Genomic DNA, 13,422 nt, shown 5'->3' on the forward strand with positions numbered 1-13,422 from the left:
AGCCTCCTTATTTCCACAGGCAGCCCTGTAGGCGGTCCCCAGACTGAGGACGGAAGCCCTCAGGGGCACTGCCAGCCTCTCCGCGGCCCCCCACTGCTCCCTGTGCACAGCCCGGGCCACCTGGGAGTTCCCGTGACCCTCCTGCCGGGTGACACGTGGCTCCATATCCCTCTGACTTCCCAGGTCGTGCGGTCATACGACTAGCGGCACCGGACAGGGGCCGGGCCTCGCGGGAGCTGAGACGCGGGTGACGTACAGCGGCCTCTCCTAGAAGCCAGCAGCTGCCGCAGCGTGGCCCACGCTCCACGGCGACTTTCGGGCAGCGGGACGTGCGGGCCAGGAAGGAAAGGCCGTCGCGGTGAATCCCTGCCCGGGTGCGCCGTCAGGACGGTGGACGGACACCTGCCCGAACAGCAGCGCAGACAGACAGGGCCTGCCCCTCGAGTCCCTCCACTCGCTGAGGGGGTCAAGGAGATGCTTCCGTGACGACCCACGGTTCCACAGGGTGTGAACAACGCTCTTGCAAAGCGCCTGCTCCCGCAGGCCCCCTGCACGTCGCGCCCCGCCTGCCCCCCCCAGGAGCACGGAGCCCGCACCCCTCCCGGCCTCGGCCGACGCCTTTCACCTCCCCACCCGCAGCGCCCCATCCGCAAGGGGAGAGCCGGGCAAACACGGCCAGCGGGCCGTGCACTGCGACGGGAAGGCAGGTGGGAGCCACAATAACCCAGATGCGGTTTTCCTCTGCGAGATGTGTCCACAAAGCCTAGATTTCCCCAGTGTCTGAAAAAGCCCCGTTACTTAGTGCTATGGGTCTGCTGTGAGATTCCGCGGGTGACGGAGGCCACACGAGCCGGGAGACAAATCAGGAAGCAGCCGGCAGGCCAGCCGCCTTGGCGACAGGCCAGCCCGAGACGCCGGCCCACACGTCTGCAGGGCTCGCTCCCAGGCCGCGGCCTGGGCTGGAACGGAGGCGTCAGTCCATAGTCGGCCCACCCTCTCCTCCGCTTGCTGACTGGACACCAGCAGGACGACGACAGAGCAAAGGGGGACAGAGCCCGGGGAATGGGGATCGGCTGCCGTCAGGCAGGAGGAAGCCGTCTAGGGGGCGGCTGCAAGGTCCGAGCATCTAAGAACAGTGGAGGCCTGCGGCGTTTGCCTCAAGTAATCCATTCCCAAACACGGAAAGGTGTCTTAGCGACAAGAGTCAAGACAAAGGGGTCGTTAGTGCTGGTATTACGGGAAGCGACAGAAGAGGTGACTCCCCCGGGCAGCCACTCATCTTCGTCTCTAGGGACCTGCTTCTCTCCCCCGACACCCACGGCGGTGGACTCACGCGGCACGTGGCTCCTCCCACCGAGCGCCGCGTCGGCCTCGGGCCGGTATCTGAATGCCACTCCTCACGGCCGAGAAACCGCATCCCCTAGTGCGACACACATCGACACGCACGGGGCTGCCTCTGCCTGTGGCTGCTGTCGGGGGTGGGGGTGGGGGGCTGCCGTGAACACGGGTGTGCCCATTCTGCACGGGGGAAGGCCACCTGTGGAGGCCGCGCGGGACGGCGCGGTGACGTCCGCAACCCCCGCCGTGGGCAAAGCCGAGGGCAGACGTCCCTCCCGCAGAGAACGTGTCCTCACGTGCAAGGACATCACCCAACCGTGGGCCCTGGGAGACGGGGGTGGGTGACAGAGAGTCGCCGGTCCCGGAACGAGCTGCCGCCTTCCCAACATGGGGCCAGCGACACGCACCGGCGAATCGGGGACGGGGACGCTGGGCCGCAGCCTGCACTGTGAGTTCCCGCTCCAGGGGGACAACCCACCCACGGGCCGGCCCCGTGGGCAGGGGAGGGCATAGGGCCAAGGGCATCCCCTCCACGCTCTCACCCATCTCCAGGGCCCGTGTGCGCTTCGTGTCTGCAGAGCTCGGACACACTTTTACCTCCTCGCCAGCGCCTGCCAGGAAACCGCCTTCGCCTGGCCCGCACGTGGCACCGAGGGCACGTGGCTGCACGAGGCGGCGCCAGGCCCGGGGGTGAGGCGGCCCAGCGCCCCGTCCCGGGAGCCGTGTCTTCCTGCACCTTCCTGCACCAACCCTGATTCAGGGCCCGGGGCCTCGGGGCGCAGACGATCCCAAGCGGGGATCCCAAGCGGGTCCACAGACACGCAGAGCCAGGATGTGACAAGAAGGCAGGCCGAGTCCTCAAGACCCCTCAGGAGGAGGGTGCTGGGGCGCCTGAGCGATAGACGGACAGAGGGCTGGACAGGGGGTCAGGCCAGGCTGGGCCACAGAGGCCGGCCCACCTCAGACACACGCAAGGCCTCGTCTCTATGAGGGTCCCGGCACGTGGCAGAAACCTGGCTTTGCCGACTGTCCTGGGCCCCCCCACGTCCCGGTGTGCTAGCTCATTTAGCCCTCCAAGACCCCGAGGGGCAATGCTGTAATTACTGCCATTTACAGGAGGGGACGGAGTCCTGGGGGCTAAGCAGCCGGCCTGACACCCCCAATGTCAAGGCTTCAGGCTCTCCCCTCCACTCGGGACCAGGGACTCAGGATGTAAGTCTCCGTGGTTCTTTTAGCAGCCACGCTTGTCCTGTGTTTCGTCCACCGGCCCACGGCCGGCTCGGCTGAAGCCTGGGCAGGTAGGGGGCCAGGGTGAGTGGGGAAGGCGCCCCAGAGAGCGGAGGCAGCAGCCCATGCAGGCCGGAGGAGGACGCTGCCTGTCTGCCAGCGGGGGCCACGGCACAGAGCGAGTGCACCGAGGGCACCGCAGGCAGGAGCCAAGCCACACACCGGCCCTCCCAGTGGCAGGAGCTGGGGAGGACCGTGGTTTTGTCGGCTTAAGGAAGACAGGAGGTCGGGGCGGGGAGGGGGCGGGTGGCCAGCCAGGCCTGTCGCTCGTCCAGTAGCTCAGAAATTCCCCCGCGAGGCTGGGGGAGTTCACAGGGAAGGCTATCTTGCTAACTCAGGGCTCTCGGAGGAAGAGACCGCCAAGGCCCAAGCTCACGGGCGCGGGAGGCAGGATGCCCACAAAGCGTACGACAGAAACGGGTACTGCTCCCTGGGAGCTCACTCTCGCCTAAGGAGGGGGGGCCCAGATTCCACTGACGAGAATGTCGCCCCACGACACCGTCCACAGGAGGGGCCCTTTCTGGGGGCAGTGCCCACCCACCGGCCGCGTCATCCCCAGACATCCTTCCAATAGCTGTGGGAAGCTCTGTAAACCTACTCACGACAGGAAGCCGGGGGGCAGGGGGGGGGGGGAGGCCTGGGGCTGTACACGGGGACTTGGTACCTGGAGACCCTGCTGGGGTCGCACACAGGGGCTCCGGACCCCCGAGCGCCCACACAGGGGGCCGAGGGAGGCACGCCCGGCCCTGCCGTAGCCCAGGGCTCCTCTGCTCGCCTGTGCACCGGGGGCTGGAGGCCTTTCTTCCCTATCGGCCATGCACGCTCGTCAGGGACAGGGTGGCCACGGGGATCTAATGACAAGGCACCTCGTCACCCTGGGAGCCCAGAGGAGAACGCAGGCCTGAGACTGGCAGTGGCCCAGCCCCCTCTTCCGGGCCCCAGGTCTCCCATCTCTAGGGGAGGTCAGCCCCTATCAGTGGTCCTCAAACCTCTGGGAGGCTCCCCCACTCCAAAGCAGCTCCTCAGACCCCAGGCTCTGGGAACAGAGGCCCCAGGCCGGTTCCTTGTCAGCTGCTTGCCAGCAACAACACTGCCGTGGGGGCCACAGGTTGTGAGAGACCTTCAAACAAAACACTCTCCAGCCCCAGCCTTGCTGGCGCGGGGCTCCCGGAGGTGTCCTTCGCCTCTGTGGAGCCTCTGTGGGTTTTGCACGGAGCTCACGTGGCCCTTGGATGCTATCGGTGACCCCAGCGGGCAGGGCGCTGCAGAGAAAGTCCCCCCGCTGCATAAGGGACGCAGACACCTGGCGGGGGAGACAGGCAGAGGGCTCCACACGTCACGTCTCCCGCCGGTGCTGGCTCAGGGAAGCCATGCGTCCAAACCCGTGTCTCAGCTCTTACTTCCTTGAGGCAGGCCCCCTCCTTCAGGAATTTGGGGACCCCCAGGCCACTTCCTGACTCTCCGTGCTGACCCCATCCTCCCTCCAAAACTCGCACCTGCCCCATGCCCAGCCTTGCCAGGCCACGGGTGACCAGCGCCCTTCAGGCGACAGCGCCCTGACTCTGCCCGACCCCGAGGGAGGCTCTAGGCATAGGCCCGCCGGGCAATAAGGGATCAGTCCGCCTCTGTGTTCAGGACTCCGGCTGCCTGACGCCCACACCCCATTGTCGGGGGCAGAGGGCAGAGCCCCAAGCCCCGGCCTGGGTGGTGCCAACGCGGGCCCTGGGGCCGAGTGCTCTCAAGGGAAGGTTTCGGGGGACTTTCCCTCGGCTAGACAGGTTGTGAGCGCTTCTTCTGTATTACGGGTGGGGTTTTAGGTCCTATTTCAAGCTGCAGACGCTGCCCGCTTTCTGGGAGGGACTGTTTAGCGTGTGGAATCCGCTGGGTGCCCACAGTCGCTGGGAGGCACACGTGTTACTTGTTCCGGCCGCCACACCGGTGACTCTGTACGTAGGCCGACTTGAACCTGTCTGGGTCAGGCGGCCAAAGCATATGCTGTTCCCAGTGCAGCCTGTGTGGCTGGAACGACCTAAGACTGAATTCCTGTCCTCCTTACAGAACTGGAGGTCTCTGCCCGGCCGCTGCCAGCAAGGGAGCTCGTGGAGAGGGGAGGACCGGAGACGGACAGGAGCCGCCTGCACAGCTCACGGGCCCTGGCAGTCAGCCGCCGACCCTCTGGGCTTCCTTTTCTTTCCCCGCCTCCGTCTGCTTCCCCACCACCCGCTCGGCCGCCGGCCAGGGGACGGGCGATTTCACGGCTGAGCGACATTTCACTCTGAAAACTCAGGTTTCTTTATACTGTAGATTGGCTCCAGTAAAAAGTGAAACAGAGTTCATTTTCCTAGACTTTCAGCCTGGAAGTGACTGAACAGACCGCTCAGGGCTGCCTCGTTCAAAAAAGATGATCAGTGGCTCCAGCGCTGGGTCCCGAAGACAGAACCGGAAAGGCTTGTCCACGGGCAGCACACACATCTGGATGCAGACTGAAGCCGCCAGAGGCGTGGCTAGCGCGGGGGCACGAACACGGAGAAGGTTCGGTCTGGCAGAGCACAGTGTATGCCTTCCAGCAGCCACATCTGGCACGTGTATGTTTCATGGGGCACGAATCGGGGGCGGGGCGGGGGGGGGGCTCTTTCCACGACTGTGGTCGGGAGGAGCTGGGAGCCCAGACCTGGCAGCGTTTCTACCCAGAGGCCTGGGAAGGAAGGTTCAAGTTTTCAACGCGAGCAGGGGCGGCCAGGCTTCCGCACAAGGCGGGCTTTGTGTTCAGGTGACGCTCAGTGTGGTGTGGAAGGAAAGGGTCCCCCCACCAGCTGAATCCTCTCCGTAAGCGGGAGGGAACCGGGCACCCCCACACACCACCCCGTCTGACAAAATCCTCATAAAGATGGTGGGTGGTGATGTACACGCACGGGCTGATCACTTTGTCCAAGATCACAGAGCCACGGTGCGAAAAGCTGGGCCTCCCAGCCCACAGAGCGCCAGTGTTCCCCTGCTGCTGGGACAGGGCGATGACGGAAGCCCAGGGGCCGAGCCTCCGACCTCTGGGGACAGGGCTGGGTCCCGCGCGGGACCCTGAGGGGGCAGGCGGCTCCCCCAGTCAGGCTCGGCCGGGAGCCCGAGGAGGGTCAGGGCAGCAGAGGGCCGGGCCGGACGTGAAAGGTAGTGACGGCAGAGCAGAGACTGCAGGGGAGAGGTGTGCAGGGCCGCACAGTGGCCCCAGCACCCCGTCACCAGGCGGCTGGCTGGCTATGAGGTGCCGAGGGTCCCCCACTGCAGTCCAGGACACAGGACACTGCAGTGGCCACGTGGGGGAGGACAGAAATAAGAGTCTGATGGCCAGTCTGGCCGTAAGAGGGCGACACGCACCCTGAGAGCCAGCATCGGACGTGGTCCTGGGACCGGCAGGAAGCAGACAACGTAAGGTCGCGGAACACCAACACCCTCCCATCTGGTCAAAACGGGTGCCTCCTCCCTCACCCACCCTCCTCCAGATCACCCACCCAGCCCCAGACCCCACAGCAGGCCGCGCAGTGCCCTCTGCCGCGATGCTCTGTGGGGCTCACGGTCTCACTCACGGGGCCACCAGCCCTGTCCAACCGGGCTCCAGCTGTAGGTTCTCTCGAGCTACGGCCCTGATGGCCCACGAGGGCAGGGCCACGGCGCCCAGCCGCCAGGGCCACGTGGATGGAGGGTGCATCTCCAAACCACGGGTGGGTTTGCAAAACCAGCTCTCCCAGGCTCAGCTTTGGGGAGGAGAGGCTGTCCTCGGCACGCTAGATGGAAAGTGCCGGCAAACGCAAGGCCCCCGGGGCTTCTGGTGGACACCAACGAGTGCCCCTGAGCTGGGAGATCCCCGTCGTCTCTGCCCTGAGAACCATTCGGACCGGGGGTGGGGGTGGGGAAGCTTCTCACAGGGGACTGAAAGGATGGGCCTTTCTAGGATGGGGCCCTCCACTCACTGTGTCTCTGCCAGCCCGCTGCTGCAGAGCCAAGGGGACCCAGGGGAAGCGTGCCCAGGGTCAGACAGAGATCACAGGAGCGCCCAGAGCCAGGTCTGCCCTCACAGGAGGGGCAAGCCCTTCCACAGGTGTGGTCTGGCCTCCCAGCTACGCAGGGACACAGAGGTGCCCACGAAGGCTGCGGGGACAGAGGCGAGACGGGGCGTCCGTCCACCGTGTTAGAACGGGTGCTCCCTCCAGGTCAGAGGGGCACGAGCTGCGTGCCCTGGGGGTGGGGGGTGCGCCCGCGTGTGTCTCCCGGAGGCAGGTGTCTGCACGTGTGCACATCAAGTGTGTCCGGGAGAGACGAAGAAGGTCTCAGGAGACTCAAATGGAGGAAAACGGAAAGAAACCTTCACTCTTCACCCTTTTAAGGAGGTTATTGTCCCCACAGGCCACAGGCGACATTCCGGACAGTTCAGGAATTTGCGTCTTCAGGCGACCAGGATGGGGACGAGGGGGCTGCCCGGCAGCAGGTCCCCACAGAAGGATGTGGGCCAGCAGCCACACTGCCCCTCGTGTTCCCGTCCCAGCCCACGGGTCCACGAAAGCTCACGGCCTCCACGCCGCGCCTCCGTCAAGCGGGCCGGGCTGGACGGCGGCGCAGGGCCTGGCCACGGATGGGCTGCACGGTGACTCATCGGGCCCCAGGGCTCCCAGTCTGCAGGGAGCACAGGAGACTGGGATGGAAACATTTATGCAGCCAAGACCAGAAGGCGCTAAAGAAGCCAAGTCCTGCCAGAGGGAGCGCGGGAGCCAGGGAGGGAGGAGCTGGCCACGAGGGAGAAGGGCTTGGCGCCTCGGGACACCGCGGGAAGGAATCCTCCCGAGGGCCCGGGCGGGGCAAGAGGCCGTCGACGTGCTCCATCCTGTAACTCAACGTCTGCCCCCCTTCCTGCCACCAGATCGACACAGAGCGTGTGACGCGGCCACCACATGCTCACACACCTGCCAAGCCACGAGCTGGTGGAGATGCCACGGCGCCCGGAGACGGTGGCGCCCCGAGGGACAAGTGCCCGAAGGTTCACATGTGGGACCCACGGGGCTGCAGGCACGGGGACGCGGGGCATCGAGGGGGTGGTGTGTGCCCGCTGGCCAGCCGGGCTGAGAGCACAGCGGAATCACCCGGGACGCTGCCTCCAGGGGACACGCTTATGCGCACACGTGCACACACCTCCCCCCAGGAGACGCAGCGCACCCCCATCTGACCTCAAAGGCTGGTGCTCTTTCCACACAGAGAAGCAGCTTATGACCTTCCCAGATCACCTGTGAGACGGGCACAGGACTGGAAAGGACCCAGCAAAACACAAACACGAGAGCGAAAACCCAGAGACCAGGCAGAGGTCCGCAGCGGGCTCACAGCCCTGGAGCCACTGCTCATCCGGGGGGATGACGAGGATCACGCAGAAGCGGGGACCCGAGTGCGCCCAGCGCAGCCCCCAGGGACGGGAGGGAGACTCAACCACGGCACGTGGGTCCCTAACGACGCAGCCAGGGGGGGCGGAGGCGGCCGCAGGGGGACGGCCCGGGGGAGCACAGGCTGCACCACCGGCCAGAGCCCCGCTCAGGGAGGACGAGGGAGCCCCGCGCACCAACCCTCCTCCCATCCTGGAAGACTATCCGAGGAGCTACAGCCACGAGCTTCTGTAAAGGACACAAAATTCTCAAGGCTCTGGCCTTGGCCGGCTCCCCGGGGACCCTGGAGCTGGACCTTGGCAGCCCTTCCTCGTGGCTCAGAAAAGGGCCCCAGAAGCCCTGGTTCTCAGCCCAAAACTGGCACTGGAACAAAGCACGGGCGGTCCTGGAGGGTCGGCTCGTCTCCAGGGAATTCGGAGTCTCAGGTAAGATCTGGGCTTTAGCACAGGGGTGGGAAGTGCAGGTTCTGGCAGGGAAGCCAAACAGCATGGCCTCGCGGACCGACGCGGGCGGCCTCACGGCAGGTTAGAAACAGTCCGAGCGCATCGACAGGTGCACGGCGCAGGAAGACACGGGGCACGCGCACAGTGGGACGGCATCCACCCGTGACGTGGACCGGGCACATGGACCGGCCACGCGCCACGCTCAGCGAACCAAATCAGAGGACAAGCCCTGCGTGACTCACACACACGTGGAAGCTAGGGAGGTTAAACCTACTCTAAAAAATGGCAGGGACCTGGGTGGCTCAGAGTGCTGGTTTGGGCTCAGGTCACGGTCTCAGGGCTTGTGGTGGAGCCCAGGGTTGGGCGGAGCCTGCGTGGGATTCTCTCTCCCTCTTCCTGCCCCTCCCCTGCTCACACGCTTCTCCGTCTTTTGAAATAAACTTTTTGAAAGAAAAAAACCAGGGAGACGGTGGTTATGGAGGGATGGGGGTGGGGGTAAAACAAACGACGTGTAAGGACACACACGTGAGCGGGCGGTGACAAAGGCGACAAAGGCGACAGAGACCCAGCGTACAGCTGACGACCGCAGACAGGATGACGGGAGGCCTCGCCAACACCACCACGGCGGGACTCTCCTCACAGGAACACACCATACGCCTCGTCTTTGCAACGCGTAACGTCACATTTATCAAACGGAAAACTTAACCACAAACAAGAAAACCTCGCGTTCCCGCTTATAAGTATCCACCCAAGGGGAAAAAATACTACGCTTGCCTGTAAAAATGTACGTTCGTGTATAAAAACCGTAAAGCACCTGTGACAGCCAAATCCTGGAATTAACCCAAACGTCCCTGGAGTGGCGGATGCACAAACCACCCCTCTCTGAGCGGCCGAACTGCCCAGCATCAAACAGCAATGACCTCTGACCCGGCACCACGGCATCACGGCATCACGCCGAGGGAGAAAGTGCCTGAGGCACGAGGATTCTGGAAAAGTCCACACGACAGGAGCAGACCACAGAGCCATGGTGCCCGGGGGTTCGGTGTAGGGAAGGGCTGACTGCCAAACGGCCCCGAGGGATTTAGGGGGGGAGGGAACCATTGGGACCCTGTGTGGTGGTGAGTGTGTGACTGACTAGACGCATCCGGAGTATACGCCCAAGAAGTGATTTTTATCGAACGTCAATTTTGAAAACGTACAGGGTCTCGGGTCGCACGTCCAGGGTCAGGCCTTGGTGCTTTAAGTTCCCGGGTGACCGAAGAAATGACTCCGTTGCTCTGTGGCTTAGTCACCTGTGCCGTGAAGTAGGATTTGCCGCGTCCCTACCTCCTGTGGAAAACCGTCGAGTTTGAGGAAATCGTCGTAAGTGCTTCCAACACTCGGGCCGTCCCAACGGCGCCAGTGAAGGCCCTGACTCTGGGTAGCCCACCTCGGTGTCTTCTCTGCCCACTGCCCTCCGCCCCTCTGGGGGGAACAGGAAGCGGGGGGAGGGGGCGGGAGGAGGACTGCCGGGCCCAAGAGAAGCCGTAGGGAAGAGCTGAGAGCCAGGGACGCGAGTGCGCGAGCAGCGGGAGAGCAGGAATCACGGACATCTCGCGAGAACCCGTCCTCCACGTTTCCGTGCTCTCTTGCCAAACACGACCCAAAGGTGGCCCTGAGGAGAGAGGAGGCAAGCAGCCCGGCCCCTGGTGGCAGCCTCGGCCCCTCGGTCTCTTCCTTGTCGGCGGAGAGACAAGGCGGGCGGGGCCGTGGGCAGCAGGTGCACCGCCCGGAGAGGGCTCCGTGCTCCTGGGCCCAGAAGGAGCCAACCTGAGAGAGCCCGGCAGCCCCGCCCAGGCTGGCCTCACCAACAGCCGGCCTTGTCGCCTGCTGGGACGCCTCACCCCTGGGCCCGATTCCAAAGGCACAAAGAGGTGCCAGAACCGCACCCTTTGCCCACACAGCCTTGGGGCCCAAGGACCAGAGCCGGCAAACCTCAGTTAAACCCAGGAGACGGAGCTTGGGCGGGGGGTGGGGGGTGGGGGGTGGACAGCACCCTGCTTTGTGTGCTGCTGGGACACACCGGGGCCTTCCTTTCCTTAAATGTCCCCCTGCCTGGGAAGGGGCTGTTCTGGAGCCTGGCGAGCAGGCGGGTGGTCTACAGACACGAGCAAGCATGGAGGCCGGCACATGGCCCCGCCACGCGGACGACACGGTAAGGCTGGAGCCCCCTCGGCCCCAAGGAAGGGGGCTTCTGGAGAAAAGCACAGGGCGAGGCGAGAAGCAGTCGACAGGCTGACGAGCCTGGGACGAGCTCTCAAGGCCTCCGTCCTCCTGGCTGGGTGACCCAGAGCCCGGCCACCAAATCAGATGACAGAGTGCACTGGCACAAGCCAGGGGGCCTCTGACAACGAATGCCCCAGAAACCACCGGCAAAGACGATACGCTTCGCCCCAGGAAGTGCCCGGAACACTGGTCAGCTGCAGGGATCGGACACGGGGACAGCCTAATGCGGTTTCCCGACCTGTGGTCAATGTTCACAGGATCTGCTTTCCAATTTGCCTTAATTAAAGATTAACATGCCGAATCACTTCCTCTCAGTCCGGCCACTATTCTTAATTGTGAGGCCCCTCAGCGGCCCGGGAATCACTCATCACCATAAGCAGCAGCAATGGACAACATCATGATTTACCGTGTCTCTCGGACAAAGCCGGCCAGATGGGCGCCTGGGGAACATGTGCGCTCACGTCGCGTCGGGGTGGGGTGCGGAGCAGGGGTGTGGAGCAGGGATGCGGAGGTGGGGTGCGGAGATGGGGTGCGGAGGTGGGGTGCAGGGGAGGGGTGCGGAGCAGGGACACGGAGCAGGGGTGCGGAGGTGGGGCGCAGAGCAGGGGTGTGGAGGTGGGGTGCGCAGCAGGGGTGCAGGGGAGGGGTGCGGAGCAGGGACATGGAGCAGGGGTGCAGAGGTGGGGCGAGGAGCAGGGGTGCGGAGGAAGGGTGCGGAGCAGCGGTCAGAGCAGGGTCAGTCCGCAGGCAGAGCTGTCTGTGCGCCACATCAAGCGAGCACACGAGGCGTCCCCCCCAGCCCCCGGACGGTGCACCCCACAGCTGTCACACAGGTGAGGCGCCGGGGGGCGTCAGGGGGCAAGGAGGAGAGCCCACGAGAGACAACCTGCGAGGCTAGTAAACGGGGTGTTATTCAAACCACCCTCGTGTGATGGCGGGAAGAAAGGCCGTTCACCTGCGCGCTGTGCTGGCCGGCCGAGGGTGGCCACACCGCGTGGCTCTGCCGGCCGGGCCCTCGGGGCGCCGTGCAGAGAAAATGACAGCTGGCGATGGGGCCGGGCCCACCGGGAGCCTTCCATTAACATCAACTTCCCGGTTTTATTCCTTCGCCTTCCTTTGAAGAATGAGCAGCCTCACCTGCTATTTAGCTGAAGTTTAACGGGGAGGACACACGTCCACGGAAACGGAATTATTTCTGTGACAAAGGACTGGCTGGGAAGGCTGCGAGCCTGACGGCACTGTCACTTAAAGCCCCGACTCAGGACTTCACAGCCGGCGGCAGTAAGACAGCTCCCGGCCTCGAGCGCAAGGGCCCCCCCGGGGCCCTGGGGGCAGCGGCCAGGGCGCGCCACATTTCACTCTCTACGGGGGGGAGGGGGGGGCGCTGCGAGCACGGTCCCCTCAGACCAGAGTCCGTCAGAATTTTTCTGGGTCCAGAAGCTGGACGACGTGGTTCACGACCGTGTGGACTGCGGCCGTTCCGCCACGAGGCAGAGCCCCGGCCGAAGTGAGCGCGATTCACTGGCGGGGCTCCGGACCGGGTCCTCCAGCTGCTTGGGGGATCAAGGCCCCTGGTGCACACGCTTCGGGGCGGGGCTTGGAGGTAACCTCATTCGGAGAAGGCGTTTCTCTCATGCCGAAAAGGGTCCTGCTGACGTTGGGGAGGAGGGGCCGAGGGGCCGTCTGGAAAGCGTTGTGGGCACGTCCTTGCACCCCTGCCCGGTGTCACAGGCACCCAGGCCCCTGCTCCAGGGCACCCCGCGTAGGGAAGGGGGCTGCCGCACCAATCCCCGTGCCCACTCACCTTGGTGGGGGCCCCTCCTACAGACACAGCCCCCGACCCCTTGGCGGGACCCCACGGTGACCCCACGGGAACCACCCGGCACCCGAGCCGCGTCTCCACGGCGGTGGAAGACGTCTTCGCCGCACAGAGCGTCTCTCTAGGCGCCTGCGCGTCTACATGGTGCCGTGCGTCCCGGCGAGGCGGCCTGTGCGCGTTCCTGCCAGACCCTGCCGTCACCAAGGTGCTGGTGACGCTGCTCTCGCCTAGCGCCGCCAGCAACCCGGGCTGTGCCGTCCTCTCCTTCCCGGCCCGCATCGGCTACTTCGATGCGCGGTACGTGCGGCTGGCGATGCCCTTCAAGTTCCCGCCGCGGGGTTCTCCGCCCCGCCTGCGCCCGGCTGCCAAGGGTGCCCGCGGGCCTGCGGCGAGCCCGGCTGCCGCTCCGGGCCGCGCCTCCTGCAGCTCCCCGGGGGCGGTGGCCCTGCCGGGCACGTCCGGGGTGCCGTACGAAGCCACTCTGTGCCAGGGAGACCCGCTGACCGCCCGGCCCGAGTATGAAGTCGTGAAGGTCAGCCTGGGCTTCGGGCCGGCCCGGCGGGCAGCCCCTCCCCAGAGGGACGCGGCCCCTGCTCCCCCCGTGGTTCCGGCCGCCGCCCCGAGCGCATCTGCCTGCCGGCCGGCGTACGACCCGCACTCCTGTGGCAGGCCCGGCTAACGCTGCAGAGGGACGGGGGCTTGCCCGGGGACGAGCTCCTCACGAGCCCTGTGGAGCGGGTCCTGTTTGGGGAGAGCCGTGTGACTTCCCTGGCCGGCCTCCTCCTCCACGGGCCCCGCAGGCCGGCCCTGCTCAGCATCCCGGAGCACCTCACCCAGGCCTCGCCCGGTGGTG

The 13,422-nt window shown here is 65.4% G+C and overlaps 1 protein-coding gene across 1 annotated transcript in view; it reads right to left on the reverse strand.

Moving 5' to 3' along the window:
* CE3H7orf50 (chromosome E3 C7orf50 homolog) overlaps nt 1-13,422 on the reverse strand; it is a 123,233-nt gene that overhangs the window by 48,945 nt on the left and 60,866 nt on the right. The gene's annotated exons all lie outside the window — the stretch shown is intronic.

Source organism: Prionailurus bengalensis, chromosome E3, assembly GCF_016509475.1.
Source record: "Prionailurus bengalensis isolate Pbe53 chromosome E3, Fcat_Pben_1.1_paternal_pri, whole genome shotgun sequence".
Taxonomy (NCBI): Eukaryota; Metazoa; Chordata; class Mammalia; order Carnivora; family Felidae; genus Prionailurus; species Prionailurus bengalensis.